Source organism: Entelurus aequoreus, linkage group LG19 (genome assembly GCF_033978785.1).
Source record: "Entelurus aequoreus isolate RoL-2023_Sb linkage group LG19, RoL_Eaeq_v1.1, whole genome shotgun sequence".
In the NCBI taxonomy this organism is placed as follows: Eukaryota; Metazoa; Chordata; class Actinopteri; order Syngnathiformes; family Syngnathidae; genus Entelurus; species Entelurus aequoreus.
Window position 1 is genome coordinate 20,529,864 of NC_084749.1, and position 6,000 is coordinate 20,535,863.

The following is a 6,000-nucleotide window of genomic DNA, read 5'->3' on the forward strand; positions in this document are numbered from 1 at the left end:
GTCATTGCTGGTTTACGAGCAGACGAGCATGTTCGGCGGCACACAATCACGGAGTACTTACAGACACAGTGTGTAGACCACTGGTTCTTAACCTGGGTTCGGTGAGTAGGCCTCAGGGGTTCGACGGAGCCTCCGCAGCGGAGGTCAAGACACACCCGACTCATCGTGTAAATAAAAAATTCTCTCTATCTGCGTATTATGGATACCCCCAAACAAAGTTCCCTCTAATTTTCCATATGCTTGAGCAAACGCAAAAACTCCTTGTGCATTCAGTGGAGCACATGTGAGCGACGTCAGACATGCACATGCACTGTGGCCACACCAGCAGCACACCAGTCCCAAACCTGACTAAATAACAAGTTCAATGTTTTATTATTATAATCATATGACAACAGTCATTTCCATGAGATTATTTTATAATGTAAGTGTTTTGGCCCACTTACAATGACAATAACAACAAATATTGTTTTCTCATGAGCTGTGTACTAGGTGGGGGGTCCTGCTTTGGAAATATTTTGTACCCCTTTTAGATATCGCATTTAGTTCCCTCTAAAACATCCACATGTTGCACAATGAGATGTAAACATGGGATCATGTGTACATTCCTGTAACTTTGTTTGTAAAATATATATTTATTAGTATTTCTTTAATATAATAACATCATTTCATGATTAATATTTACAAATTAAGAAAATACATTTTATTTTTCACTAAAGAAGGGTTCGGTGAATGCGCATATGAAACTGGTGGGGTTCGGTTCCTCCAACAAGGTTAAGAACCACTGGTGTGGACAGAAAAGGGAGAACGGACGCATGTTGGCTTAAAAACTAACGATAGAGGTGAAGTTACAACACTAAAACGCCCTCAGGAAGAGGTGCTTTAAGACATGGCGAGCTAGCTAGCGGCTAACGTCCATCCGCCGTCGGCAGTGTTTTAGCTACTTCTAAATCACTAATCCTGGTCTCCATGGCGACAAATAAAGTATTTTTCTTACAAGTATCATCCCTGCAGGACGAAGAATAGCTTAACATACTTCACTACACACCGTAGCTCACCGGCGTCAAAATGTAAACAAACGCCATTGGTGGATCGATACCTAACATCCACTGTAATGATATCAAGTACAAGCATGCATCTAGTCGATACTACTATGATTATGTCCATATTTTCTGTCATCACATCATCTTATTCTGTTGTTTTAAAATGTATATTATGTTTATAAACTCAGGAAATATGTCCCTGAACACATGAGGACTTTGAATATGACCAATGTATGATCCTGTAACTACTTGGTATCGGATTGATACCCACATTTGTGGTATCATCCAAAAGTAATGCAAAGTATCAAACAACAGAAGAATAAGGTATTATTACATTTGAACATAAACGTAGATAGAACATGTTGAAACAGGAAGTAAGCAGATATTAACAGTAAATGAACAAGTGGATTAATAATTAATTTTCTACCACTTGTCCTTAATAATGTTGACAAAATAATAGAATGATAAATGACAATATGTTACTGCATATGTCAGCAGACTAAATTAGGATCCTTTGTTTGTTTACTTACTACTAAAAGACAAGTTGTCTAGTATGTTCACTATTTTATTTAAGGACTTAACTGCAATAAGAAACATATGTTTAATGTATCCTAAGATTTTTTGTTAAAATAAAGCCAATGATGCAATTTTTTTGTGGTCCCCTTTGTTTAGAAAAGTACCGAAATAATTTTAGTACCGGTACCAAAATATTGGTATCGCTCCAACGCTAGTTCAGAGTGAAGCTTCCTTCAAAGACAGAGATTTTAAGTGCGCGTCCTGGAAAGGAGACGCTTCATAAAATGCATCCAGCCCATTAACTCTGCAAGAAGGACTCTAATGGCTGTCCATCCACAGGCTTGTCTGCCGAGATTGACTCCCTCCTGTCGCGGTGATCACTCGGTGCCACCACATCTTAATAACGAGAAAAAGACTGTTCCAGCGACCGTGAGACCCATAACTCAAAACGGATCATCCAACATCTTACGCTGGCGCTTTACGGACATTACAACAAGCATCCCGATGGAAAAAAAACAAAAACAGCCGTCTCATGCATTATGTCATCGGTTGACTGAATTCTAACGACTTGGGCGCAGGGGGGCCCAAACTTTCTGCGTGTAATTGAAAGTGAAATATGGAGGGGGGGGGGGAGGAAAAAGAACTCAAGAAGCGTATGATTGGTTGCCAGAGTAAATCTGAGGTAGCATAAGTCAGAATATATTTGAGCAAAAGGGTTGGACTATTTCCAGGAAGGCAGGCAGGCAGTGAGTGGGCATACTAATCCACCGGGTGGATGTTTACCTGCCTTGCTTTGATGCCTCTTCCTGGGCAACATCGCAATGATGGGTGGTAAAGATTATTTTCATGAGAATTGTAACACACAGCAACATCGTACATTTGATTTAAAAAAAAAAGAAGCTTGGTAACACTTTAGTATGGGGAACATAGTCACCGTTTGCTTATTAACATGCAAATTAGTAACATATTGGCTCTTACATAGTCATTATTAAGTACTTATTAATGCCTTATTCTGCATGGCCTTATTATACAACCAGTAAGCCATTAACCAAGAGTCTTCCCTCAATAACCTCAGAATTATTGTTTATTAGTAACCCTAACCCTTATATGTTCCCCTAGTGTCCATATAACTCTAAATTAAGTCTTTGTTACTTACAATATGTTCCCCATACTAAAGTGTTACCGAATGCTTTAACAACCGGAGTGGTGGCAAGATATTGTTAGGCTTGCACTTTTACAGCAGATGGAAAAGTATGGAAACATGTGTAAATTTGCACATTTGAACAAAAGCAGTTTTAGAGATTTCTGGTAATTTATGTTTTTTAAAGCAGTGCTCTGTGATTTTGTATTGCCAAAGTTGACCATTTAGGTTTGTTTCAACTAAAACTGCCATCCGATCATGCAAACATGCATGAATACATTGGCATCGTTGGTCCGGTATCTAGCAATGGAGAATATGTGGCTGTATTCATAAGTAAACGCACACACACAAAAAAAAACATTTTTGATGTTCTGGATGTGTACCTGACCAGTCCAAGTCCAACATATAACCCACTTGAGGATTCCCATATATGCACACCGTGTTGACATTAAATGATCATAAACTGGTGAGTGGCAGTCAATGCAAATGTTAAGTCAGATGGATTAAGTCAGATTCTGTGTAATTCACTCCCTTTCTCTCTCCGATTTAGAGGTGTGCGTCAAAAGCAGCAAGAAAATTGCAGACTGGGGGGTAAAAAAAAAAAAAAAAAAAAAAAAAAAAAAAAAAAGGATGCGTTTGTCTTTTTAAAACCATGGCTGCACAAACTGCTTTCTGTCCCTGCATGGCGACACCTGCAGAAGCTTTGCAGTGTTCGGGACACTCGGGGATTTATTCTTGGCACAAAATCAGGAGTTTGCCTCAACAAAAAGAGAAAAAATAAAAAAAAAGATTGCACGTTCGAAACCAGAACGCACGACGACTTTTGCGCGCTCCGAGAGGCAAACGTGCAGCGCTGGGTTTCATTGTTGGGGCTGCAAAGACAGTTAGATGCGAAAAAAAAAAAAAAAAAGAGTGGGTCTTACCTTTTATCAGCCTCGGAGTTTCTTTCTGGTTCTTGCAGCGTGGAACCCTCACATCTTCATCTTTTTTTTTAAAACAAACAAATAATCCTCGGGGTTCTTTTTGGGTTTTTTTTTAAGTGTGCCTCCCTTCGATGTGTCCAATATGAAGTTCCTCTATAATATTTATCTATATATATATAATATATATATATATATATATATTAATCCAGCCCAGGAGCGCAGCTTGCTGGTGGAGATGCGCGTCTGGGTTCGGCAGCAGGAGTCGCTCCCTCAGCCTCAGCCGCCGTGCGCACTTGGAGGAACCACAAGCGAGTCCGCGCACTGACTCCGTGGGAATGATGTCATGCACGACCCTCCCTCTCCAGCCTCCTCTCATACAAATCTCTCTCTTTAATGCAGCGGCAACCAACCTAACAATAAAAAGAAAAATATGTGCGTATAAACACACAAGTTTAGTCACACTTAAATTAAAATATTTTTTTAAATATTTTTTGTTGTTGTTGCTGTACTTGACGTGATGAAGTCACGCCGAGGAGGTGTGGTCCAGCAAAGCATCGCCAGCCTCTCTCATCTCAGGACCAGGAGGGGAGGTGCTGCCTCCTCCCTCCATCCCTCCTCAGTGCAGCAGCATCAGCATCAGTCGGGTATCTTTAAAGATGAAGCTGATCAGAGAACAGCAAAAAAAAAAAAAAAAAAGGTCCATGATCGATATCGCAATCCATTACACCAGTGTTTTTCAACCACGGTGCGTGCCGTGAGATACAGTCTGGTGTGCCGTGGGAGATTATGTAATTTTACCTATTTGGGTTAAAAATATTTTTTTGCAAACCAGTAATTATAATCCGCAAGTGTCGGTGCTGTCTAGAGCTCGGCAGAGTAACCGTGTAATACTCTTCCATATCAGTAGGTGGCAGCAGGTAGCTAATTGCTTTGTAGATGTCGGGAACGACGACGATGGTTTGCAGGTAAAAAAAAGGTATGTAAAGCTTAAACCAAAAATTAACAAAAGGCGAGTGCCGCTAAGAAAAGGCATTGAAGCTTAGGGATGGCAAGCTACAACTGAACTGGCTGCAAAGTAAACAAAAACAGAATGCTGGAGGACAGCAAAGACTTACAGCGTGTGGAGCAGACGGCGTCCACAAAGTACGTCCGTACATGCCATGACAATCAACACCAAAATAGGAGCGCTAGACAAGAACTAAAACACTACACACAGGAAAACACCAAAAAACTCGAAATAAGTCACAGTGTCATGTGACAGGTCGTGACAGTACACCTACTTTGAGACAAGAGCTATAGTGATGCGTGGTTGGTTGTGGTTTTAATTCATATCCAACAATTGTAAGAACGACTTTTTACGGTCAATATCAGTTGCTGAGTTTCATTTCGTTCAAATTATGTGTTGGTGTTGAGTGTCAGTGCTGTCTAGAGCTTGGCAGAGTAACCGTGTAATACTCTTCCATATCAGTAGGTGGCAGGAGGTAGCTAATTGCTTTGTAGATGTCGGGAACGACGACGATGGTTTGCAGGTAAAAAGAGGGTTGTAACGCTTAAACCAAAAATTAACAAAAGGCGAGTGCCGCTAAGAAAAGGCATTGAAGCTTAGGGATGGCAATGCAAAACTAAGGCTAAAACTGAACTGGCTGCAAAGTAAACAAAAACAGAATGCTGGAGGTAAGCAAAGACTTACAGCGTGTGGAGCAGACGGCGTCCACAAAGTACGTCCGTACATGCCATGGAAAATCAACACCAAAATAGGAGCGCAAGACAAGAACTAAAACACTACACACAGGAAAACACCAAAAAACTCGAAATAAGTCACAGTGTGATGTGACAGGTGGTGACAGTACACCTACTTTGAGACAAGAGCTATAGTGATGCGTGGTTGGTTGTGGTTTTAATTCATATCCAACAATTGCGAGAACGACTTTTTACCAAGACAAGAACTAAAACACTGCACACAGGAAAACACCAAAAAACTCGAAATAAGTCACAGTGTGATGTGACAGGTCGTGACAGTACACCTACTTTGAGACAAGAGCTATAGTGATGCGTGGTTGGTTGTGGTTTTAATTAATATCCAACAATTGCGAGAACAACTATTTACTGTCAATATCGGCTGCTGAGTTTCATTTCATTCAAATGATGTGTTGTTGTTGAGTGTCGGTGCTGTCTAGAGCTCGGCAGGGTAACCGTGTAATACTCTTCCATATCAGTAGGTGGCAGCAGGTAGCTAATTGCTTTGCATATGTCGGAAACAGCGGGAGGCAGGGTGCAAGTAAAAAGGTGTCTAATGCTTAAACCAAAAATAAAAAAAAAGGTGAGTGCCCCTAAGAAAAGGCATTGAAGCTTATAGGGAAGGCTATGCAAAACGAAACTA

At 40.6% G+C, this 6,000-nt stretch overlaps 1 protein-coding gene across 1 annotated transcript in view; it reads right to left on the reverse strand.

The window, feature by feature from the left end:
- ptprsa (protein tyrosine phosphatase receptor type Sa) overlaps positions 1 to 4,327 on the reverse strand; it is a 634,816-nt gene extending 630,489 nt beyond the window's left edge. The window contains exons 1-2 of the mRNA XM_062028063.1: positions 4,130 to 4,327; positions 3,621 to 4,030 (exon numbers count right to left, since the gene is read on the reverse strand). The gene's annotated coding sequence lies outside the window, so the exon portion shown is untranslated. The remainder of the gene's footprint in view (positions 1 to 3,620; positions 4,031 to 4,129) is intronic.
- Positions 4,328 to 6,000: the final 1,673 nt, after the last annotated feature.